The sequence below is a fragment of the Pleurodeles waltl genome, chromosome 7, assembly GCF_031143425.1.
Source record: "Pleurodeles waltl isolate 20211129_DDA chromosome 7, aPleWal1.hap1.20221129, whole genome shotgun sequence".
Classification (NCBI taxonomy): Eukaryota; Metazoa; Chordata; class Amphibia; order Caudata; family Salamandridae; genus Pleurodeles; species Pleurodeles waltl.
Window position 1 is genome coordinate 1116749871 of NC_090446.1, and position 27494 is coordinate 1116777364.

Genomic DNA, 27494 nt, shown 5'->3' on the forward strand with positions numbered 1-27494 from the left:
AAGGGCATTACTGCAGCAAGGAGGAGCTGCTGGTTTTTGAGTATAGCTGCTACATCACTGTGGTAGGCAGCCAGGTTAGCCCTGAGGGGGTCATGATTGCATTTGTGCACACAGTGAAAGGCTTGGGATGCCAGGTGTTATGGCAACTTCCTAACTGCTGTGGTGAAATCCCTCACACATTGTTGTAGTCCTTGCAGGAGGGATGGTAGCGCTTGCACAGCTGCTGCCTGTTCTGCACATGACATCATGCACATGTGCATCCCCTCAAGGCTGGCTGCCATATTTTGCATCCCCACCCGCACCTCCTTGGCCAGCTCCCGCTGTACTCCCACTACTGTCCTCTCAAAGGTGGTACCAGTGTCCTCAGAGTCCTCAGCTGGGTTGGAGCTTACAGGTCGTACTATTGGGGTGGTGGGTGGGTCTTCTGTGATGGCTGCTGCATCTGTACTCCTCCTTGTGACTGAAGGTGGGGTCTGGAAGGTTCCAAGGACATCTTGGAGGGTCTGCTGGCTAATGTTTGTCAGCTCACCATCCATGTCATCAGGGAAGTCCAGGACAGGCATATCCACAGGAGAGCCATTGTCCTCTGCAATGAGATATTGTTCAATTAGTGTGTCTGTGTTGAGGCAGTTCTAATGTGATGTTACTTCCTATTAGTGATACATTGTAATCTTGGTTCCTGTTCATTGTTCCTGTCATTAATATTAGCATTCTCACAGGTCTATGCCCCACCTGCATGTTACATGTAGTGTGGGCAGTTTGGGGAATTGTCTGTGTCACATCCTCTAGGTGTAGGTTCTGTCCAAATTGTATGTTGCAACCTTCTTGTCCTACTCAACCCTCCGTCCACTTACATTAGCACAGTGATGTCTTGCAATGGCTGTGGGTGTTCTGATGCCACTTGCACCACACTTAACAATATGGGACTGACCCAGTGTCTGATATTTCACATACACCTATATGTTGCTGAGACCAAGCACATACTATGTATAGCATTGGCATGGCAAGATACAGGTGTCAGCATTGGTAGTGTGTCATGTTGATGTTGGGGAATGTGTGCTACATTGGATTGCACTGATGGGCCTGGCAGTGTTCCATTTCCTCTTATGACTGTGCGGGTGTGTTTAACTAGCTAGACACATATGTCCTCCCTCTTAATGCTGTTGTCTTAGCAGTATGACATTTGGGATGTTGCAAGGTGGTATTGCAGCTATTGTAACACAGGCACGGGGTAGACCCTGAAATGTGCAGCATGGGTATGACATTACTGCTGTGTACTTTATAATGTAAGTAACAATACCTGCTGTTTATTGCGCCTATGGACATGACCATTTGACAGGATTTATACTTTGTTAGGAATTACAGGGGATTGATAACGTCGTCATCCTGAACCCTCTATTTTGGGTGTGTTTGATCCATGGACACCTAACTTCCATTTGCTACTTGACCAGCACACACAGCACAGGTGGTAGTGGCAACTGTTGTCAATGGTAAATGGTACTTGCGAATATGGCCTGAGACTGGAAATTGAGCCCTAGTTCATGTTGTGATAATACCAGCTGTCGTGTGACAGCAGGCCCGTTTTACGTTGTGCCCTACCCTCATGGACTGGCTTTGCCTTTCCAACATCTTTGGCGTGGCAGAGTACCCCCATGCAAAGTTTGTTGGTGTAGTGTTGTGCTGTGCCCCTGGTTTCCCCTGCACAGCCCATGCACCCGTGCCGTGCCCCTTTGCCCTTTCCACTGCCTGATTTTCAGGGCTGACATGCATTGTGTAGTAGGTATGCCCCCCTGCTTGCAGGTAACATTTAGGCATTTTTGTCCCCCATGCAACTTACCCTGCATCTGTGTTGTTTCCTGGTAGTCTGTGCTGTCCTGTCCTTGAATCCCTGTGACAATCTCCTCTGGGATACGGCTGCCACCATCTCCTCCATGTGGTCCAGGGCCTCCTGCGGTGCTGGACTCCCACCTCCAGTTTGCAGTGCTGCCTTCCTGTTCCTTGCCCTTTTTTCCTTGGTCCTGCGCTTGCAGTCATGCCAGTGTTTCTTGCACTCAGTGACTGTTCTCCGTACTTCTGCCACAATGTTTATCTTGTCCACAATTTGTTGCCAAATTGCCTCTCTCCTCCCAATTGGCAATTTTGAGGTGACAAAAAGTTTATGTTGGTGTTCCGTCACCTCTTTCACCAGTATTTCCTGCTCCTCTGCACTGAAACAACACTTCATTTCTTCTTCTCCCTCTCCTGGGTCTTGTCTGGGTCCTCCTGGCTGGTTCCTGGTTGATTGGGGTCTTCCTGGGGTCTCTCCTGGCTTCTGGGACCCATTTTGGGGCTCCTTTGAACATTTTGCTGTGTTTGTGCTGCTTTTTGATGCTATTGTGGGGAAAAATGGCATGTATCCGGTTTGCGATGTCGTAAACCGGATTAAAGTCATTTTCTCCGCGTTAACGTTGTTTTGCTTTACGGCGTGGTGCAATGGTTAGAGTAAAAAAAAAATTACTCTAACCCGTGGTTTGCGCCACGGAGCGTCAATGTATAAATTTGACACCCAGGTGGCCCAAAGAAATGGCGTTAGCCAGCTTTAAACCTTTTGAAGCTGCATCTGTGCAGTTTTGCGTCAAAAAGTATAACTATGGCCCTATGATGGTACAGGATTCAGCTTACAGGGAACCAGATGACCTCTGGCCGTGAAGATTTTTATAAATTCTGGACGTGTTTTCTGTTTCAGCAGGAATCTGGTGGCAGATATTGATGTCCTCTTCTGCCTAAATAAATGTGTATACTGGTATTACTTGACGAGTTGGATCCATATCCATATAGCAGGGTATCAAGGTGGAACAGCATACGTGACAATAAATTAAACACAACTGTGCACACTTTCTGAAGCTGTGCTTTGGTGTGCAGAGCCAAGTAGATGGAACTGGTGCTTAGAGGTTGCTGTGCACACAACAGTTGTACTAAATAACAGAAAACATCCAACAGAAAACACTAGACAGAACACAAAGCACACATAAAACATAGCCCAGATACTCCTTGTGAGTTTCATCCCATGCAACAACATCCAGCTAATCTCAGTTTCGTCAACTAGCTGTTCTTGAGTGATTTGCGGTGGAACCTCAGCAGGATCAGTCCTTTGTTGAACAGTGCCAACTATCATTCAACGGTCTGCCCCAATACTTTACTACCGATAATGCTAAAGTAATTTTTCACAATATCATACTTTAGGAAAGACACTAGATTATGGACCACTACTTTCATTTTGAAATCACGCCTCTGGTTAGAGGATTTTAATGAATTTGTGAAACAATTCTCCACAATTTGTAGACAGAAACAGACTGCACAAACAGGACATGCAGGGCTGGTGACCCTAAAACAATATTCCCATGATTTATTGAGTAACATCACTACATTTCAGCAATTGCAAGCTGTGGTTGCCTACACTGATGAGACCAAGGCTGCAGGTTTGTCCCAGGGTCTTTGTGAATACTTTTTCCATTATTGTGACTCATCCTGCGACTACAACAGCACTTACTGGTCTGTATTTACAGACTGAAGCACAGCAACGGCAGAGGAGGATATAGATGTAAGTTCAGGAAATTTCCTCCCTGTGCTCCCCCTCCACCAACCTGGTATCTCTAAACAGCCAATGCAAATTGGAAATGTTAGGAAGACGTTAACCTCAGGCGAAAAAGTAAGACAAGAAAGAATGGACTTTTTTTGCGCTGTGGAGAGAAAGGTCACTTTGTTCACTATTGTTCTTCACTACAAGGAAACAAGCACCAGACACTGAAGAACAGAGCAGAAGAGGGTGCTTCTCCATAGGTAAGATCTGCCATCAACAGGGCAAATTATTTAATGTATGTCATGTTGGTGACCAGTGAGGGAATCTTGGTGTTAGAGGCATTACTTGATTCCAGAGCTTCTGGTTTATTTATGGATATCAACTTTCATGCAGGAACCAAGATGCCAAGAGTAAAGCAACAGCATACCAAGCAGGTCAAGGGTGTTGGTGGTACAGTGCTTACCTTACCTGAAACAGTAGGCTTTTAAACAACATCAGTGATGATGTTTATATGGAAAATAGACATGTGGAAGAAATCAGTTTTGAGCTGATTGGTTCTCCATCCTTTCCAATAGTGTTGTGTACCACATGGTTATGACATCATAATTCCCACGTCAACTGAGATTGCCAACACATCACGTTTAACTCCAATATTAGCCATCAAAGTTGTTTTTCCTGTAAATGTCTTGCTTCTCTCAAGATGCAATGTTTGTCTTGTTTTTCCACTTTGACTGAATCTACAGTGTGTCCTTTAGGTTACGAAGACTTCAGTAAGGTTTTCAGCAAAAAGGGAGTGGACCATTGCTGCCACATTGCGTTTATGTTTGTGCAATCGATCTGGTACCTGGGGCTGGGGTTGTCTATGGTCAAATTTACCCTCTTCAGCCAAGACGGATCAAGCTTTAAAAGAGTATTTTGAGGATAATTTTGCAAATAGGTGTATAGGGTTCTTCAGAAGGGGCCCCTATTTATTTTAGCCACAAACCTGGTGGCATGTTCATACTTTGCATTGACTACTTAGATTTCAACATCATTACCATCAAAAACCTCTATCTCCTTACTTTGATTTTAATACTAATGTATCAGACGTAGGAGGCTCGTATTTTTCCTAAATCTATTTGAGAATGGCATATACGTTGGTAAGAATCAAGGAAGGAAGGAAGGAAGGAAAGTGATGAGTTGAAAACAGCATTCAACAATCGTTATGGGCATTTTAAGTACCTTGTGTTGCCTTTTAGTCAATGCGCTGCTGCAGTCATGTTTGAACATGTTACTCATTAAGTTTTCCAAGATACCCAGAATAGTTACATCATTGCCTATTTTGATGAATTGTTGCTGTTTTCCACTGCCCTAAAAGAACATTGCAAACACATGAGTGACATCCTGTCTCATGGGTTACATGCTAAGGACTAAAATTAATGTTTGAAATGTCATCCCTTTTCTTTTTGGGTTTTCTCATAGCAGCTGAAGGTTTCGGAATGGATGAAAAGAAAGTACAAGCAGTTTGCAATTTTGCAACAATTTCCACAATGACAGAAATGCAGAGTTTCTCACAATTTTTTTTACTGGCTCATCATTAAAGGACTTTCAGAAATTATAGCCACTATCACTGAGTTAACTAAGAAAAGAGACAAGAGACAGCTTTCAAAACATTACAGAGAGATGTAGGAAAGTACCATCTTTCTGGAATGGGTACACACACGTTTTGTCTGTTTTCAGTATGCTTTGACTGTGTTCACTGGTATCTTGCTAACCAGGATCCCAGTGATTATGCTCTCTCCCTTTAAATTGTGTTGCTTGGACCATACCCCCCAGACATTTGGCATACGGGTGCCCCCATATAAATCCTTAGTATATGGTACCCAGGTACATAGGGCATTGGGGCACCAGGGGTCCCCCATGGGCTGCAGCATGTATTATGCCACCCATGGGGAGCTCATGCAAAGTGTATCTGCGGGCCTGCCATTGCAGCCTGCGTGAAAGAGTGCATACATCCTTTTCACTACAGGTCACTGCACCAACTCAGTGTATGTCACCCCTATAGTAGGCCCTCCTAGCACAGAGGGCAGGGTGCAGGTATCTGTGTGTGAGGGCACCCCTGCATGAGCAGAGGTGCCCCCATGAACTCCAGCTTCAATTTCATGGACTTAGTGAGTGCGGGGACGCTATTTTACGCATTTACTGGACATAGTTCACCACCTATGTCCAGGTACATAATGGTAACTCCGAGCCTATGCATGTTTGGTATCAAACATGTCAGAATCATACCCCAATACTGTTGCCAGTATTGGAAGTATAATTCCATTCACTCTGGGGGCTCCTTTGAGGACCCCACCATTTCTCCTACTAGCTTTCTGGGGTTTTCCGGGCAGCCCAAGCTGCTGCCACCTCTCAGACAGGTTTCTGCCCTCCTGCTGCTTGATCAGCTCAAGCCCAGAAAGGCAGAACAAAGGATTTTCTTTGGGAGAGGGTGGGTAACACCCTCTCCCTTTGGAAATAGGTGTTCCATGGCTTGGGAGGGGTAGCCTCCCCAAGCCACTGGTATGCTTTGAAGGGCACATTTGGTACCCTCCTTGCATAAACCAGTCTGCACCAGTTCAGGGTCCTCCAGTTACTGCTCTGGCGCAAAACTGGACAATGGAAAGGGGAGTGACCACTTCCCTGTCATCAAAACCCCAGAGGTGGTGCCCAGAGCTCCTCCAGAGGGTCCCTCGATTCTGCCATCTTGAATCCAAGGTGGGCAGAGGTCTCTGGGAGCATCTGAGTGGCCAGGTCAGGCAGGTGACGTCACAGCCCCCTCCTGATAGGTGATCAATCCCCCTTCCAGGGCTATTTAGGATCCCCCTCTTTAGTGAGTCGTCAGATTCGACTTGAAAGATTCCAGCAGGACTCCTCTGCAATGTCTACTTCAACTTCTGGCCACTAGAACCGCAACTGGACTTCACAGGAACCTACAATCTGCAGCTCCAGCAACAACTTCGCCCGCAACATTATTTCTGTGACTCTTCCAGTAAATGCAATATTTCCCCAGCTGTGCATCCTCTGAGGGTGGCAAGTCTTCAGTTGTAGTGAATCCTAGTTTGTTGTAATGGGATAACAGGAGTTAGCTTAGCCTTCAGCTTGTAGACTCGTACCACTGTCACCTAGTGACTTTTAACCTACTTAGCTTGCTCTGTCTTAGCCCATTTAATTATTTAATTCTTCTAAGATGGCTGCCTTGTTTATAGTTAGGCGACTTGTTATGCTTTGCATTATCAGTGCCACTGCATTAACGCGTCAAGAGCAAGTGACAAAGACAAACAAACAGTAGGTGTTCACACTTAGGGACTTTCCCTCTCTATGCTTTCGAGGGAATTGTTTATATTAATTTCCTTCCCAGGCATGTTTGTTATCTATTGTTGGGACACACCTACGTCAGGGGTCCAAGTAGATCTGTATAAATACTTCACACTTTAGACAGATAATCAGAGGGATTCAGACCAGAGGCATCGCCACCATCGCTGATATCGATGCTGCACGTCGTCTTGACGCTGACCCACCCAGTCTTCGTTTCCCTGCGGAGTCTAAGATAGAGACCTCATTCCAAGGTAACAAGGGTTGGGGGCTCGTCTCATGGACATGGAATTGGCAGATTAGGTTTAACAAAGCTCTCCTTTAGGTAGGAGGTTAGGCCTCTCATATTAGGGTATTAGGACATATTACACACCTTGTCCCTCATTATGACATTGGCGGTAAAAGCCGCTTACCGCCGTGCAGAAGACCGCCAACACACCGCCGCGGCCACTGAATTCCGCCACAGCTATTATGACCCATAGTTCGGAATCTGCCAAAATTCAGACACCCACACAAGTCCGCCGCACCAAAGGTCAGTGATAAACTGTCAAAAACAAAACCTCCACCGTCACGCCAATAGAAATACGCCCACACTATCACGACACACAAATCCACGCAGCGTTCTTTCAACCGCAGTAAACCATTGGCTGTACACACAGCCGCGCTCAAAATACACACACTCTTACAAAACACAGCCACATTGGACAATTCCAAATACACACACACACCTGATACACATACACACACCAGTCCCACACACCCAATACACTATAAAACACATACCCACATCAACCACAAACCCTTACGACAACAAATCACGAACGAAAGCCAGAGAGAGACACCACCATGAACAACACTAGCATCCACAGGCACACATCACCATCACCCACATAACTTCCACGCACCTCACACAACACCCCACTACATATCACCACACTTATCACCCCACACACCACCCCACACATCACCTACACCACCCCATGGCACGCAAAGACACCCCAGGTTCTTGGAGGAGGAGCTCAGGGTCATGGTGGAGGAAATCGTCTGGGTAGAACCACAGCTATTCGGATCACAGGTGCAGCACACCTCCATTGCAAGGAAGATGGAGCAATGGCGAAGAATAGTGGACAGGGTCAACGCAGTGGGACAGCATCCAAGAAATCGGTAGGACATCAGGAAGAGGTGGAACGACCTACGGGGGAAGGTGCGTTCCGTGGTCTCAAGATACCACTTTGCGGTTCAAAGGACTGGTGGCGGACCCCCACCTCCTCCCCCACAACTAACAACATGGGAGGAGCAGATCTTGGTGATTCTGCATCCTGAGGGCCTCGCAGGAGTAGGTGGAGGAATGGACTCTGGTAAGTCAAACCTTTAACTACTTCATCCCCCACCCACGTGCATGCTATCACCTACCCACACCCTCACCCCGATCACTCCTACTCCTCACAAATGTCCCACTATCACAAACCACACATCCCAACACCAGGCCCTGCATGCAACACCAAAGAATGGACACCCATCACTAAAGCATGCCCACTGCACATACCCATACACCACCCTAAACCATCATCACACAAAGTCCTACACAGGAATGCTAGCACTGGGGTACACGGTCACCCACCCATTGCACACCTTGACACACACAGATGCAATAATCATGCCTTTATACCCCTGCAGGACCCCTACCCAATGTCACTGGACAGGAGGGTCCACACATGTCCACACCACCAACAGAAGAGGCCCACAGTGATGACAGCACCTCTGTCCAACTGGATCTAGATGACCAGCCCGGCCCATCGGGGACCTCGGGACAGTCGGTTCCCCTCACCCAGTCACAGGCCACTAAAGAGCGTCCCCCCTCTGGAAACACCAGCACAGCACCCACCCAGCAGGCCCATACCTCCGTCCCCAGGACACGTCAATCAGCAGTGTGTCCACCACTACAGGGAACCCAGGCTAACCCACCACCCTAACAACAACAAGGACCTGGGGGCAGTGGTAGTGGACACACGGTCCAGGGGACGGAGGCCCAGGAACACAGGGGAACTGGGAGGGCTGCTGTGCGACAGGGGGTGGACAGGCCCAGGGAACCCACTCTCTACGAGGCCCTGTCCTCCATCATAGGAGCCTACCACCACTCCCAGGAGACGATGGCAACGGTACTGGCCAAGTTTCAGGAGACCCAGCGCCTGCAGGAGGAACAGTATATGGGCTTCAGGGAGGAACTCAGAACCATCAATTCCACCCTGGGCACCATCGTAGGGGTGCAGAAGGAAGTACTCAACACCAGGTGGGACACTGTGGCACTACAAGGGGCCCCTGACACTAGCCTGGACGATGAACTCCCCACCACCTCCGCCCGCGCTAGTGGACAGGAGGCACCACCACAGGACCACCACACCAGCACCCCACCCCCTGCAGAGGGAGAACCACCTTGCAAATGGTCCCTGAGATCCAGGAACAAGACAGAGAAGGATGCCAAGACCCCCGCCAAGAAATGAGACCACCTTGATTGTCATCCTACTGTCCCACTTTGTCACCCTGTCCACCCTTAAACTGCCCCAGCTCCACTTCCTATGCCCATTTGGGCAATGCACCTGTGAGACTAATAGACTGGACTCTGCCATGGACATTCCTCCGCCATCAACCCTCACCATTTTGCTACCCCCTCCAATTTTGAGCACTAAAATAAACACCCTTAAAGCACAAAACAATCTGGAGTCTGTCTGTGATTTCGGAATACTGTATTAGCAAGAACTGTGGCAAAAAGCTCTTTCATTTGTAATGTCAACATACCTATGTCACACAGCTCTAATCCATGAGGAATCAAAGCAGATGTCACACTGTGGGACCCAGATCTGTGACATCGTAAGGGAAAGTGACAACTCAGTGACCATACACTGGGTGAAAAAGACAGACAGTAGAGAGGTAGTAGTGTATAAGTACATGTAGTAGGCTGGTTAGTATTCTTACCTGTGTTTCACTGGAAATATTGCTGGATCACTGAGTCCCTGTTGTCCATGTCTTCTTCCTCTGCTTCCTCGTCTTCACTGTCCACAGACTCCACAGCTGCAACAACACCGCCATCTGGACCATCTTTCTGCAGAAAGGGCACCTGTTGTTGCAAAGCCAAGTTGTGAAGCATACAGCAGGCCACGATGATCTGGCATACCTTCTTTGGTGAGTAGAATAGGGATCCACCTGTCATATGGAGGCACCTGAGCCTCGCCTTCAGGAGGCCGAAGGTGCGTTCGATCACCCTCCTAGTCCGTCCATGGGCCTCATTGTAGCGTTCTCTGCCCTGGTCCTGGGATTCCTCACTGGGGTCAGTAGCCATAACAGGTTGGGGTAACCAGAGTCACCTGCAAATGGCGAGGGACAACTGTTAGACACACACTAACCTGGAGGGATATCCCCAGACCCAGACAACCATTCCCACTGACTAGCTTCCAGGTGCTCACCTAATAGCCACACACAGTGCTTCTGGAGTTGACCCATCACATAAGGGATGCTGCTATTCCGTAGGATGTAAGCGTCATGCACTGAGCCAGCGAACATGGCATTCACATGGGAGATGTACTGGTCTGTTAAACATACCATCTGTATATTCATCGAATGATAACTCTTCCGGTTTATGTACACCTGTTCACTCCATTGGGGGGGGGGAACCAAAGCCACATGTGTCCCATCAATGGCACCTATGATGTTGGGGATATGTCCCAGGGCATAGAAATCACCTTTCACTGTAGGCAAATCCTCAACCTGAGGGAAAACGATGTAGCTCCGCATGTGTTTCAACAGGTCAGACAACACTCTGGACAACACGTTGGAAAACATAGGCTGGGACATCCCTGATGCTATGGCCACTGTAGTTTGAAATGACCCCCTTGCAAGGAAATGGAGCACTGACAGCACCTGCACTTGAGGGGGAATTCCTGTGGGATGGCGGATAGCTGACATCAGGTCTGGCTCCAGCTGGGTATACAGTTCCTGGATTGTGGCACAGTTAAGCCTGTATGTGATCATCACGTGTCTTTCCCCCATTGTCGACAGGTCCACCAACGGTCAGTACACCGGAGGATGCCGCCATCTCCTCACATGTCCCAGTAGACGGTGCCTATGAAGGACAACAGCGAGCAAAGAGTCAAACAACTCAGAGGTACGTACCCACAGCTTACACAGAACACCATTCATACTCAAAAAGTGGTCTGTATGTGTGTTGAGCCTAGGCCTAGGTATGTGTGACACAGTTGAAAATGAAGCCAGGGGGACCCCTGAAATGGTGGCTGCCTGACCTCTAAAGTGGGACAATGGGATGTGAGGTAACTGCGCAGGAGTTGCACACCGTCGCTGTAGGTGGTCGTAGACTGCAGCGCAATGCTGCATTAGTTAACATTGGAGCCTATGGGTCCCAGGAGCCAATGATGATGTACGCCGGTGGTGATGGTACGCACCGCCGTGGACGTGACCACCATTTTCTATCTGTTCAATCACTCGATACCTGATCTTCGACAGGAGAGGACCTACAGTGCAAGTGCTGCTGTGACCTCGGTCTGGAAGAGACAATGGCTCGAGTGTCTGGGGAAAGGGCCCCTGCCTTCAAATCGGAGGAGTTGGAGAAACTCGTGGATGGGGTCCTCCCCCAGTACACGCTACTCTACGGTCCTCCAGAAAAACAGGTAAGTACACTGGGAGCATGATGTATGGGCTATGCCTGTGTGGAGAGGGGTGGATGTAAGAAGGAAGGGGGGAGAGTGTGGCGTGCATGAAACAACGGTGAGTGCATGTGCTACATGGCAGGGGTAGGGATGGGGGCCAATCACTTTGACGGTACAGTTGGTAATAACTTTAATTTCCCCCTGTACAAATCATGTAGGTCAGCGCCCACCAGAAAAAACATATTTGGCGTGCCATGGCCAAGGACGTTCGGACCCTGGGGGTCTACCACAGACGGAGCACCCAATGCCGGAAAAGTTGGGAGGACATTCGCCGCTGGAGCAAGAAGACTGCGGAGGCTCAGCTGGGGATGGCCTCCCAACGTGGGAGGGGTGCCCGTCTCAACATGACCCCCCTGATGTTCCGGATCCTGGCGGTGGCGTACCCGGAGTTGGATGGGCGCTTGAGGGCATCACAGCAGCCACAAGGGGGTGAGTACACTTGCATTCTGCTGACTTTGCGCGCAGTGGAGGGGTCTGGGTGGGGGAGGTGGGCTGTGGGATTCCCTAGGACAGGGCGAGTTCCGTAGGCAAGGTCCCTCCGTAAGGCAGGCCATGTGGCACCTCAGCCCACCTTTGTAGAGTGCCAAGTACAACTAGTCATGCCCCTGTGTCATCTATATGTGCAGATGTCGTCCATAGCCTTGTAGGCCATTTCCCAGGAATTGAACAGTGGAGCCCAAGAGCGCGGCGTAGTGCAGGGGGCTTCAGGGTCTGTCGTGTCCGCCAACGGTAGCGGTAATGCATGCAGTCAACATGTCTTTCTTCTGTCGTCCCCCACCTTTTTGTGGTCTCCCTGTTCTTGTGTGCATTAGCATCACCAGGTGGAGGAGCAGTGGCACCGGAGCATGAGGGAGCTGCATCCCACATGGCCATGGAGGGCCACACTACGGACTCGGAGTTCACCAGTGGGACGGAGGGCGAGGGGAACTCCACGGCGGGGACAGGAGCTGAGACCAGTGACACGGACTGGTCCTCTGATGGGAGCTCCCTTGTGGTGGCGGCAACATCTGTGCTCCCCCATCTACAGGTACAGCCGCCACCCCTTCTTCCAGCACCGCCCTCCCAGCAGCCCCTCAGCCTTCGCCGTGTGCCCGCTCACCCGGTAGCGTGGGCATCACCTTCGCCCCAGGCACCTCAGCCCCTGCCCCAGTCACCCCTGCTGACCTCAGTGAGGAGGCCATTGACCTCCTCAGGTCCCTCACTGTTGGGCAGTCTACCATTTTGAATGCCATCCAGGGTGTGGAAAGGCAGTTGCAACAAACAAATGCATTCCTGGAGGGCATTCATTCTGGTCAGGCGGCCCTTCAGCGAGCTTTTCAGAATCTGGCCTCAGCACTGATGGCAGCCTTTGTCCCTGTGTCTAGCCTCCCCCCTCCAACTTCCTCCACCCCGACCCAATCCCCTGTACCTCAGCCTATCCCAAGCACACCTACAGACCAGCATGCACACACGTCAACACACAAGGGAAGCTCAGGCAAACATAAGCACCACACATCCCACAGGCACTCACGCAAGCATCACGCACATGCAGGCACACCAACATCCACTGCCTCCACTGTGTCCCCCTCCTCCTCGTCTCCCTCCTCCCTCCCTGTCTCGTCTACACTCACACCTGCATGCACTACCTCTAGAGCCACTACGTCCCTCTCCAACACACCCACCACCACACCCCGCTTACGTGCAGTCACCAGCCCACTACCATTCACACGTCCCCTCTGTCCTCTCCCAGTGTGTCTGCGACGCCCCCTCTGAAGATACACAAATGCAGGCACACACCCACCCAACAGCCATCCACCTCACGACAGCCTCCAGCGCATGCACCTTCACCCAAAGTCAGCAAACGTACACCTCCTACAACCACAACCTCTTCCTCCACTCCCAAACCCCCTCCAGCTACCCGTCCCAGTGTGTCAAAAAAACTTTTCCCGTCCAACCTTGACCTCTTTCCCACACCTCCCCCACCCCTTCCTTCTCCTAGGTCCCGAACTAACACCTCAGCCACAACATCTCCGGGACCAGTGGTGCCTGTAGTCACCGGAATCTGGAGTGCACCGGCCACCAGGGCAGCCAGTGTGGCATGGAGCCACAGCACGGACAGTCCCCCACCTGTGAAGCACCAGAAATTGGCCAGTGCCCCGCGGGAGAGGGGGAAGACTCCAGCCACCAAAGCCGCTCCCAGGGGTCCCGGTGGGAGTGTGGAGTCAGCTGTGACACCTTCCAAGGTGGGGAAGGACCACAAGAAACCCGGCAAGTGTGGGAAGAGCAGCACGGCGGAGAAGACCGCCATCATCCCCGCTGCCCAGGAGGCCACCGCCAGCACCAGCCCAGCTGCCCAGGAGGCCACCGCCAGCCCCATCCCAGCTGCCCAGGAGGCCACCGCCAGCACAAGCACAGCTGCCCAGGAGGCCACCACCAGCACAAGCCCAGCTGCCCAGGAGGCCACCGCCAGCACCAGCCCAGATGCCCAGGAGGCCACCGCCAGCACAAGCCCAGCTGCCCAGGAGGCCACCGCCAGCACAAGCCCAGCTGCCCAGAAGGTCACCGCCAGCACCAGCCCAGTCACCCGGTAGGCCACTGCCAGCGCAAGCCCAGCTGCCCAGGAGGCCACCGCCAGCACAAGCCCCGCTGGGCCATGAAGGACCTCCACCACAAGCCCTGCTGAGCCACGAAGGACCGCCAGCAGCTGAGTCCCTGCAATGGAGATTGCTGCCTCAAGCACCGCTGAACAGGGCACCGTTGCCTCAAGCATGCTGAACAGGGCACCGCCATCTCAAGCACCGCTGAACAGGGCACTGCCGCCTCAAGCACCGCTGAACAGGGCACCGCAGTCTCAAGCACCGCTGAACAGGGCACCGCCGCCTCAAGCACCGCTGAACAGGGCACCGCCGTCTCAAGCACCGCTGAGCAGGGCACCGTCGTCTCAAGCACCGCTGAACAGGGCACCGCCGCCTCAAGCACCGCTGAACAGGGCACCGCCGTCTCAAGCACCGCTGAGCAGGGCACCGTCGTCTCAAGCACCGCTGACCAGTGCACCACCGTCTCAAGCACCGCTGAACAGGGCACCGCCGCCTCAAGCACCGCTGAACAGGGCAGCGCCGTCTCAAACACCGCTGAAGAGGGCACCATGAGCACCAAGGGCACTGACGCTACTGAGCCCGTCACGGGCAGAATGAAGCACTCTTGGCACAAGGCCCCCTCCAGAACCAGTGGAGACTGTTATCCACTTGAGAGACTGTGGCTTTGCACTCCCCAGGATGGAACAGTGGGCAACCCACCCACTGTAGATACTTGAGAGACTGTGGCTTTGCACTCCCCAGGATGGAACAGTGGGAACCCACCCACTGTAGAGACTTGAGAGACTGTGGCTTTGCACTCCCCAGGATGGAACAGTGGGCAACCCACCCACTGTAGAGACTTGAGAGACTGTGGCTTTGCACTCCCCAGGATTGAACAGTGGGCAAGCCACCCACTGTAGAGACTTGAGAGACTGTGGCTTTGCACTCCCCAGGATTGAACAGTGGGCAAGCCACCCACTGTAGAGACTTGAGAGACTGTGGCTTTGCGCTCCCCAGGATGGAACAGTGGGCAACCCACCCACTGTATAGACTTGAGAGACTGTGGCTTTGCACTCCGCAGGATGTAACAGTGGGCATGTGGCCCCCTCTCGTGGATTTGGCGTCGTGCACTCAAGCAGCTGAGGTGCCCCCCTTTCCCTCCCCCTGAGGTGCCTGTTTAGTTGCTGTCTGATGCCCCTGCAGTGTTCTCTCCTTGATGGTCGGGGATTTTGTGTGGGCCTCGCCCATACCGTGTGGGCCCAGTGTTCCACGGACTTAATTGGAGCACTACCTGGACAACTATGCTTGGTATATCTTTTGTAAATGGTGTATATATATATTTTTTTTTGGCTACTTGATTTTAATATATTACAATGGTTACACTCATTTTCTATTGTCTTTGCATTCTTCCGGGGGGTTGTGGGGTGTAACTGTGATGTATTAATATGCATTAGTGTGTGTGTTGAAGTGGGTGGGGGTGTTGCGTGTGTATGTCCCTGTTTTTTCCCTCCCCCCTCCCCTGTGTCGTAGGTGCAGTACTCACTGTGGACTTCGCCGCCGGCGTTCGTGCTCCTGGTAGAGGAGCAGGAAGACTATTGCAGGTAGAATTTGAAGTTCCGGGTCCATGGTGTCCTCATTCCTCGTGGGGTGTGTAGAGGTGAGCGTTTTCCCTTCGAAATTCCTGTTTCCACCATGTTTTTATCCGCGGTGAATCCGCCCCGGAAAAGGTGGCGGATTGGCCTGTCATAATAGTGTGGGCGGTACATTGTCTCCCACCTGTCTGTTGGCGGTGACCACTGTGCTCTTTGTTTGTACCGCCGTGGCGGTCGGAGTGTTAAAGTGGCTGTCTTTGTTGGCGGTTTCCGCCACGGTCTTAATTGCAAATTTTTTACCACCGGTCTGTTGGCGGTCTTACTGCCACTTTAACACCGTCCGCCAGGGTTGTAATGACCACCCTTATGTCTTTTCATGCAATTGCAAAATGGTGGGGGTCTTTGTAATAATGACTCTTGTCTTTACAATTCTGTTTCTTGCACTGTTCATTATCCTAATCATTGCAGCCCATGCAACATATCGCAGATTGCAGTTGTGTTATATAAAAACGATTGAAACTTTACTGCATCTTCGTTATTGCCTGTGTTTGGATGAGACATGATGTATCTGTGAGAAAGTGTAATCTCCGTTTAACCACAACACTCTCTGGGATGTCTTACTCTTGAGTCCAAGCGTAAAGGCTTCCACAAATCACATTTTACTATTTGGGTTTTTGGTGAGGTGCTGCTAGTGAGCCAGAAGGGTTGGGGCGACGGTTGCGACTTGTTGTAGGATAGGCATAGTCGCCTACAAACATAAGTACTGTCATCCTTAAACACCAGCAGTCTTGCCTAGAGCAAGAGTCCAAACTACTACATGGCACCACCAACGATGGTGTTTAGGCACTCCTTTACGGATACCCTGACTATCACTGTCTCACAGACAACAGGTACCCTAAGTACCATTAAACGGAGACGTCTGTGGTCTTTGGGAAAATCATCCTCAGTTGAAAGGGTAACACCTGATCAAGCTGTAGGTTGTTAGAGCTCGAACTCATAAAAGGACTTTGCTCCCCATTTGGTGTTCCACTTCTCTGACCAACTTTACAAATATGGCTAACGCCATTGAGACTCCTGAGAATGCTAGACAAGCATTAACACAACAGTTACTAGCGCATGGCCTTACACCAGAGGACGGGGATGTTACTCTTCTAAAAGAAGCTAATGAAGCATACCAAACAGAAACATTTTACTGTTGGGTCACCTTTCATGAGGTGGACCAAAGAACACATACATTCCACACATATGAAATTGCAGACGTACCTCAACGGTACCGAGCATACCAGTATCATGAAATATCGCTCACATACCAAGAGCATCAGAACTGGTTTGAAGGCGCCCTACCACATGTATTACAAAGAGTGAGGCTAGGTCCCTTAAGTAATGATGGACCAACGTGGCCTATGTTTGCCATGTACACACCTCACACAGACATACCAAAAATGCAAATAGCAGATCTGCAAAAGTTATATAATGAATTAGTGACATTATATAGACGACTAGTTAGGTTCGTAATGCGAACTTTGAACACAACACCAGCGCGTCCAGCTCCACCAGCACCTGGTGGATACCAATTGGCTACTGGGATTAATCCACAAACAGTGCATACTATCATAGGTAAAATACCCACAGAACGAGAGAAAATACTGTTCTGGATAGCCCAGAAAACAAATCAGCTGGAAGCTGTGTTTCCCCATACGGGACCACAGGGAAAACATAGACTCCTCACTATGTGTTTGCCCTTCGGGATGGTTCCCTCTGTGGATGACTGCTCCACATGGGGTACAGTCTTCGCTGATATATATACTACCACAATGGTACCAAGACACTTGCCAATTTACCAGAAGTGTTAAAACAAATACAGAATGAGCACAGGGCTGCACCAGCCTTAGATTTGGGGATGAAGTTAATGCATAACTTTGATGCAATTCCCTCAATAATACTCAGTAATATTAAAGCGGAAGCAGTAGCACTGGCAATACGCCAGCCTCTCAGAGAAACTCCACAATTGGAACAGGAGAGACAGCTACCGAAAATAATTTCCGACACCTATACGAGTATAGGGCGGGATAGTTTGGGAGCCAAGCCAAATAAATTAGAATTACAAAGTACCACCCTTAAGGAAGGTACGAAACAGGCACAAGAGGGCTCTAAAAAGCAGTGGGAAAAACAAAACGAATTTAAGGATAGAAGAAATAAGAGAGCTGATTCTCCACACCCGGAGAACTCTGAAAGGAGATACAATCTCAGAAATAGGGAGAATATTAAAACTCCAGACAGATATACTGATTCACGTCCCTCTCGTTCCTTTCAGGACGCACCGGATAGACGTAGACAGAGAGGGGGCCATCCTAATCGACGTCCTGAATACGTGAAACAACAGAAAGACTCGCCGCAGCATACAATTAAAAAAGAAGAAAAGACTCCTCAGCAAAAGCCACAGTTTAAAAAAGGTGGCAGCACTGTCAGCTAAAAATGCCAGTACACTTGAGAACACTGTTGAAGAACAAGATGTGGGCAGTGAGTCTGTTATACAGCGCAGCAGAGGTCACGATATGTCGCCAGAGTCTGAAAGATCATCTGGATACAACAGCAACTAGCGATTTTATTGCAGTTGAGACAGCGGATGGCCGCGTTCTCCCACCCGACAGGGTTTCTGATTTAAAAATTCAAATATAGGGAGACGTGGAGCGCACCATTGGTGTAATATTCTGGGATGAGCTCACAAGTGACATCCTATTGGCCGAAAGAGTCTGGCCACCTGAACACGTCCGTAAGCTCCCACATGGGGAAGATGTCATTTTGCCTTCTTTCTCTAATCTTGTTCTAGAAGCAGAAAAACAAGCCTATGCTGTTAAATGGGCTTTAGCGAAGGCACCTGCGTTATACCACAATCATGTAGGTTGGGACAAGAAGTCTCCTTGTCATGTTATTCCCATTAGGTCTACACCCCAACCTCAGCCACAATACCCTGTTAAACATGAAGCAAAAGCTCTGGTGAGGAAGATCCTCACTCAACTCGAGTATCAGGGAGTAATTGAGCCCTGTACATCTGCAATGAATAACCTGTTATTCCCTGTTGCAAAGCCAGACCATTCCTACAGAATAGTAATTGATTACAGACATTTAAATAGCCATATACGTACATATGCTATACAAAACTCACGTAGTACAGCATTAATAAACAGTATAGTGCGTAGAAAATATAAAACAACATTGGATATTTCTAATGGATTTTTCTGCCAGAATTTAGCACATGAAAGTCGGGACCTAAGTGCATTCTCATTTGGCTCACAGAGACGCTTCTGTTGTTTACCCCAAAGCCATAAAAACAGCCCAGGGCTGTTTTCAGCCCGTGTAACATCAATATTACATGATATTGATCCAGAGGCGTTATCCTACGTGGATGACATATATCTCATGGACGACGACCTCGACATTCATCTTGTAAGGGTCGATCGGATCATTTGGGGATTTGCAGACCTCGGTTACAAATTTAACTTTAAGAAAAGTAAGACTGCCTTTCTCAGTGTATTGTGCCTTGGATATGAGCTATCGAACAAGGGGAAAAGCCTGGCGCCGCACTTTCTAGAAAAATGTGCACAATTGCACCCTCCTAACACTCTTAAGAAAATACAGTCTTTACTAGGTTTCTTCAATTTCAGCAGAACGTATATTCCAGACTATGCACAACGTATCAAGCCACTTTATGACTTGGTTCAGCCCAATTTTTCTAGCAGACACTGGACAGTTGAACACACACGCATCCTTAGGGAATTGCAACAGGACATGCTAGAAGTTAAACACTTGCACACAAGTGACAATAAAACGAATTTGGTCATCAGAATAATTGCTGGTGCCTTTGGATTTACTTATGTCACCTTCAATGAAGGCAACACAGTACCCATAGCATATAAATGACATTTATACTCAAACGCAGAACAATGTTTTGCACCTACAAAAAAGATTCTGACGGCAGTTCAGATGGCTGTCATAAAGGAGGGGCCACTTGCCCAGGGGAAACGCATCATTGTCATTACCCCGGTGGCGGCCTTGGAGGCTGTCACCAAAGCAAGCGTTCCCAAAGCAAAAGCATTACATCCACGTTGGATACAGTGGGCAACGTCTCTGACCGCCACTGATGTTGATTACATCTTTGATCCAAAACTTCAGGCACAAGAGTTTCTCCAGTAAGAACAGGAGTAGCCCACTCCCCTAAATATCTTGCCACTTGACAGATACCATACTGTCATTTACACTGATGGATCAGCACAACCCGCTGTAGGTACTAAACATCAGTACTCAGCCGCTTGCGCAGCCATGAGCAGAGTGATGGAAGATGGAGTCTTTCACCCACACAACACCTACACGCAGATCCTAGGGGACTGCACAGCTCAGTCGGCTGAACTTAAAGCTCTTATATTAGCGTTAGAACACACAGAGCCAGGATGCCTGACTTTAATAGTCTGTGACTCATATTACTGTGTCCAGTCATACAATGATTATCTTAATCATTGGAAGCTGAACGGGTTTAGAGATTCAAAAGGGAACACCATTATCACAAAACATTGTGGGGGAAGGTGGCTGATCTTAAGGATAAGCTACCAAGGGGGTCATTCTAAGTTTGGCGGGCGGCGGTTGCCGCCCGCCAAACTTGGACCGCCAATTGGCCGCTCCGCGGCCTTCCATTCAGACTTTCCCGCTGGGCCGGTGGGCGCCCGCCAAGGGAGCGCCCGCCGGCCCAGCGGGAAAGGGCCTGCAACACTGAAGCCGGCTCCGAATGGAGCCGGCGGTGTTGCAGGTGTGCGACGGGTGCAGTAGCACCCGTCGCGCTTTTCACTGTCTGCTAGGCAGACAGTGAAAAGCATAATGGGGCCCTGTTAGGGGGCCCCTGCACTGCCCATGCCAGAAACAGGCTGGCGGGAAGGGGGTCGGAATCCCCATGGTGGCGCTGCTTGCAGCGCCGCCATGGAGGATTCTCCGAGCCGGGGCTAATCCGGCGGGAAACCGCCAGACCCGGCTGGGCGACCGCGGCTGTACAGCTGCGGTCGGAATACCAAATGAAGCACCGCCAGCCTGTTGGCGGTGCTTCCGTGGACAGCCTCCCTGGCGGTCTATGACCGCCAGGGTTGGAATGAGGGCCCAAGTGTCCACGTAGTACATACACTGGGCCATCGACGTGTAGGAGTACACGTTACCGGCAATATTTTGGCTGATGAAGCAGTCAAATCTGCAGTAGCTACGGCTTCTGTGGCTGCAGTGACTCGTTCACAGATGAGATTGGATAATGAAATAATAACTGCCATGAAAGCTTTGGCTGCAGGCAAGCCCCTCCCGAAAGGATACCCTACAAATTATTCTTACCATATCAGTGCACAGAATGTTGCATCTGCAACAATTCCACGGGTTGGAGATCAAGTGATCCCCAACGAAGACCAGAGATTAGATCTAATAAAAGCAGCGCATGAGAGTGTCACTTCTGCACATGCTGGTATTTCGGCCACGATAACACTCTTACAGAAACGCTTCTGGTGGCCTGGTCTATGCAGACGGACAAAGAAGTACGTCCTTTGTTGTGACATTTGCCAGCAAATAAAGGGCTCCAATATCAAACACCCACCACAGACGTCCCTCTTAGGGGGTCATTCTGACCCTGGCGGTAAAAGGCAGTTACCGCCGGTCAGAAGACCGCCATAACACCGTCGCGGCCGCGGTAACCCGCCAGGGTCATTCTGACCCACAACTGCCAAACCGCCCAAAACCCGACCTCCACTGAAGGCCGCCACATCAGCGGTCAGCGGTCAGCGATAAACTGGAGATGACCAAACCTCCACCGTCACGCCAACAGAAATACGCCCATGCCATTACGACCCACCAATCCACGCGGCGGTCTTTCAACTGCGGTATCCCATTGGCGGTACACACCGCCGCGGTCAAAATACAAACACCTTTACAAAACACAGCCACATTGGATAATTCAAAATGCACACACCTGATACACATACAAACACCACTCCCACACAATCAATACGATATAAAACACACACCCACATCACCCACAAACCCCCACAAATCGAAATTCAGAGACAAGGCGCAATACACAGAGAGAGAGCACAGGGAACGCAAACCACAACACACACAGGAACCCAACATTATCCCCCACACTACATCTACGCACAAAACACCACACACCACTACACTCATCACCACAAACACCACCCCACACCTCATCCACACCACCCCATGGCACCCCAAAGACACCCCAGGTTCTCGGACCAAGAACTCAGGGTCATGGTGGAGGAAATAATTAGGGTAGAGCCCCAGCTCTTTGGCACACAGGTGCAGCACACCACAATAGCCAGGAAGGCGGAGCTATGGCAAAGGATCGTCGACAGGGTCAATGCTGTGGGACAGCATCCCAGAAATCGGGAAGACATCCAAAAGCGCTGGAACGACCTACGGGGGAAGGTGCGGGCGATGGTGTCAAGACACAACATCACTGTGCAGAAGACTGGCGGCGGACCCCCACCCACTCCACCCAAATTCACAGCATGGGAGCAAGAGGTCTTGAACATCCTGCATCCTGAGGGCCTCGCTGGAGTAGGCGGAGGAATGGACTCTGGTAAGTCTAATCTCAACTACTTCCCCCCCCAACCACCAGCATGCCAACCCCCACCCCCACCCTCACCCTCAACCCCCCAGCACATATCCTCCCTGCTAATGTCTCACCAGCACAACCCACCCAAACCAACACCAACCCCTGAATGCCAACACAAACCATGGACACCCATAACCTAAGCATGACCACTGCACATACCCATCCCCCCCCCAAACCACCCTCACAACTCCTCCCACAAGGGAATGCCAGCACTGGGGGACAAGGGCACCCACAATTCGCACGCCATGGCACACACAGAAGCAATAACCATACTCTTTTACCCCTGCAGGGCCCGAACGCCAAGACACTGGCCCGGAGGGTCCAGAAATGTCCATCCCACCCCCAGAACAGGCCCCCAGTGATGACAGCAGCTCTGTCGACCTAGAACCTGATGACTAGCCCGGACCATCGGGGACCTCTAGACAGTCGGTTCCCCTCAGGCAGCCACAGGCCACAGCAGACCTACCCCCCTCTGGAAACCCCAGCACAGCACCCACCCAGCGGGCCCATGCCTCTGTCTCCAGGACAGGTCAAGCAGCGGTGTGTCTACCACTACAGGGCACCCAGGGCAACCCACCACCCCAACAACAACAGGGACCTGGGGGCAGTGGTAGTGGGCACACCGTCCAGGGGACAGAGGCCCAGGAACAAAGGGGAACTGGGAGGGCTGCTGTGCGACAGAGGGAGGACAGGCCTAGGGAACCCATTGTCCAAGAGGCCCTCACCACCATCATGGGAGCATACCACCACTCCCAAGAGACGATGGCGACAGTCCTGGCCAGGTTCCAGGAGATCCAGGCCATGCAGGAGGGCCAGTACATGGGGTTCCGGGAAGAACTGCGCAGCATCAGTTCCGCAATGGGAACAATCGTGGTGGCACTCAACCAGATTGTCACCACATTGCGGGACCATGTGGCCCCCCAAGGGGCCCCTGCCACTAGCATGGAGGAAGAACAGCCCACCACCTCCGCCGGCGCTAGTGGTCAGGAGGCCCCGACACAACAGCAACGGCCCACCCGGACCCCACCCCCTGCAGAACATGAACCACCCCGCAAGAAAGGCCTGAGATCGAGGAAGAAGACAGAGTAGGATGTCAAGACCCCCGCCATGCACGGATCCCCCCGGATGTCATCCCACTGTCCCACTTGTTCACCCTGTCCAACCTTGAACTGCCCCTGCTCCACCTTCCACAGGCATATGGACAATGCACCTGTGCAAACGTGAGTCTGGACTCTGCCATGGACATGCCTCCACAATCACCCATCACCCTTTTTTAACTATACACCAATTTTTGCACTTCAATAAACACAATTATTGCACAAAAACCATCAGGAGTCTGCTATTTATTTTTCTAAACCAAATGTATTCGATATAACCAACCAAAAATGTCCAAATACATTGTGATGACAACATACCAGTGTCACACAGCGGTAGTCCATGGGGAAATAAACCAGAGGGCACTCCGTGGGGACCACATCACTGAAATAATAATAAAATGCAGGAGTAGATTCTTACCTGTGTGTTACTGGAAATACTGCAGTATCACTCTGTCCCTGTTGTCTGTGTCGTCCTCTTCGTCTTCCTCCTCTTCACTCTCCGCAGGCTCCACAGCGGCCACAACACCACCATCTGGACCATCCTCCTGCAGGAATGGCACCTGGCGTCGAAAAGCCAGGTTGTGAAGCATGCAGCAGGCCCCGATGATATGACACACCTTCTTTGGTGAGTACATTAGGGATCCACCTGTCATATGCAGGCACCTAAACCTGGCCTTCAGGAGGCTGAAGGTCCGCTCGATCACCCTCCTAGTACGCCCATGGGCCTCATTGTACCGTTGCTCTGCCCTTGTCCTGGGATTCCTCACTGGGGTCAATAGCCAAGGCAGGTTGGGGTAACCAGAGTCACCAATTAGCCACACACGCTGTCTCTGTAGCTGTTCCATCACATAAGGGATGCTGCTATTTCGCATGACGTACGCGTCATGCACTGACCCTGGGAACTTGGCATTTACATGGGAGATGTACTGGTCAGCCAAACAGACCACCTGGACATTCATCGAATTATAATTTTTTCGGTTCCTGTACACCTGTTCATTGTCTTTTGGGGGAACCAAAGCCACATGGGTACCATCAATGGCACCAATGATATTGGGAATGTGTCCAAGGGCATAGAAATCACCCTTCACTGTAGGCAAGTCACCCACCTCAGGGAAAATGATGTAGCTCCGCATGTATTTCATCAGGGCAGACAACACTCTGGACAACACCCTTGAAAACATAGGCTGAGACATCCCAGATGAAATGGCCACTGTAGTTTGAAATGATCCACTAGCCAAAAAATGAAGTACTGACAGCACCTGCACTAGAGGCGGAATCCCTGTGGGTTGGCGGATGGGTGACATCAGGTCTGGCTCACAGTTCCTGTATAGTGGCACTGTTGAGTCTGTAGGTGAGTATGACATGTCGTTCTTCCATTGTCGACAGGTCCACCAGCGGTCTGTACACGGGAACACTCCTCCGTCTTCTCGCAAGTCCCAGTGGACGGTGCCTAGGAAGGACAACATGGAGCACAGAGTCAATCAACAAAACAGGTAAGTTCCCACAGCCTGCACAGTACACAAATCTCTCTGGATTGAATAGCTTGTATGAGTGTTGATGCAAGGCCTAGCCATGTGTGACGCAGTAGGAATTAAGCCATGTGGGCCCTTGAAATGGCGGCTGCCTGACCTGTGAAGTGTGACAATGTGAAGTGAGGTCATTGCGCTGGCGTGGCACGCCGTGGCGGTAGGCGGTCGAAGACCGCGGCGCAAAGCAGCATTGGTTAACATTGAACCCTATGGGTTTCAGGAGCCAATGACGATGTGCGCCGGCGGTCGCGGTACGCACCGCCGCGGTATGCACCGCCGCGGGCGTGACCGCCATTTTCTCTCTGCTTAATCACACGAGACCTGACCATCCACAGGAGAGGACCTATACTGCAAGTGCTGCTGTGACCTCGGTCTGGAAGTGACAATGGCTGCTGCGACTGGGGAAAGGGCCCCCGCCTTCAGTTCCGAAGAGTTGGAGAAGCTCGTGGACGGGGTCCTCCCCCAGTATGCGCTACTCTACGGTCCTCCAGACCAACAGGTGAGTACACGGGGGCCAATGCATAGTGGGCAATGCCTGTGATGAGTGGGGTGGATGTACGATGGAGGGGAGGGGGGCGAATTACGAATGATTGGCACGACAGATGAGAGCATGTGCCACCTGGCAAGTTTGGGGGGGGTGGCCACACACATCGAGCATGCAGAAAAGTGATGATGTTTCTTTTCCCCCCCTGTACATGTCACATAGGTCAGCACCCATCAAAAGATCGATATTTGGCGTGCCATCGCCAAGGACGTCCGGGCCCTGGGGGTCCACAACAGACGGGGCACCCACTGCCGCAAGAGGTGGGAGGACATCCGCCGCGGGAGCAGGAAGACCGCCGAGGCTCAGCTGGGGATGGCCTCCCAACCTAGGAGGGGTGCCAGTCGTACCTTGACCCCCCTGATGTCCCGGATCCTGGCGGTGGCCTACCCCGATTTAGATGGGCGCTTGAGGACATCACAGCAGACACAAGGGGGTGAGTGCCAGCACATTCAGCTAAATTTGCGCGCAGTGGAGGTGCCTGACTGGGGGAGGAGGGCTGTGGGTATCCCTAGGCCAGGGCGATTTCTGTAGGCTAGGCCCCTCCGTGAGGTATGGTCCTGTGCCCCCGCCCCCCACCTCTGTAGGGTGCCTAGTAACGCTATTCATGGAGCTGTGTATTCTGTGTGGGCAGTTGTCGCCCATAGGCTTGTAGGGCATGTCCCAGGGAATGAGTAGTGTACCCCAAGTGCGCAGCGTAGTGCAGGGGGCTTCTGTGTCTGTCCTCTCCGCCAACGGTGTCCCCAATGCATGCACTCAACTTGTCTTTATTTCTCCATCCCCCCCCCCCATTTTCTTTGTTTTTCGGTGAATGTGTGCATTAGCATCATCAGGCGGAGGAGAAGTGGCATCAGCGCAAGAGGGAGCTGCATCTCACATGGCCCCAGAGGGCCATGCAACGGACTCCGACATGACCAGTGAGACGGAGGGCGAGGGGGGCTCCACCATGGGGACCCGTGCAGACGTCAGTGACACCGATACGTCCTCGGATGGGAGCTCCCTTGCGGTGGCGGCAACATCCGTGCCCACCGATACTACAGGTACAGCCACCACCCAGCGCACCAGCTCCGCCCTCCCAGCAGCCCCTCGGCCTTCGGCCCGTGCCCGCACGGCCAGGAAGACGGCCATCTCCTTCGCCCCAGGCACCTCAGGCCCTGCCCCAGTCATCCCTGCTGCCCTCAGTGAGGAGGTCATTGACCTCCTGAGGACCATCATTGTTGGGCAGTCTACCCTTTTGAATGCCATCCAGGGTGTGGAGAGGGAGGTGCATCAAAGCAATGCATACCTGGAGGGCCTTCATTCGGGTCAGGCTGCCCATCAGCGATCGTTCAACGCTCTGGCCTCAGCACTGACGGCAGCGATTGTCCCTGTCTCCAGCCTCCCTCTTCTAACTCCCTCCACCCAGTCCCACTCCCCTGTTCCTCTGCCTATCCCATCCACACCTACAGACCAGCCTGCACACACCTCAACACCCAAGGGAAGCTCATCCAGACATAAGCACCACAGAACACACAAGCATTCACACAAGCAACATACAGATGCAGACATGCCAACAGCCACTACCTCCTCTGTGTCCCCCACCTCCTCGTCTCCCTCCTCCCTCCCTGTGACGTCTACACTCACACCTGCATGCACACCACCATCAGCCAGTACACCCATCACCAGCACACCCTCCACACCAGTCCGCACACGTGCAGTCACCACCCCCACTGCCATGTACACGTCCCCTGTGTCCTCTCCCAGTGTGTCTGTCACCCCCGCTTCCAAACCACACAAACGCAGGCAGGCACCCAACCAACAGCCATCCACCTCACGTCAGACTCCAGCCCAAGCACCTGCACCCAAAGACACCAGACTTGACTCTCCTACAACCACATCCTCTTCCTCCACTCCCATACCCACTCCAGCTACC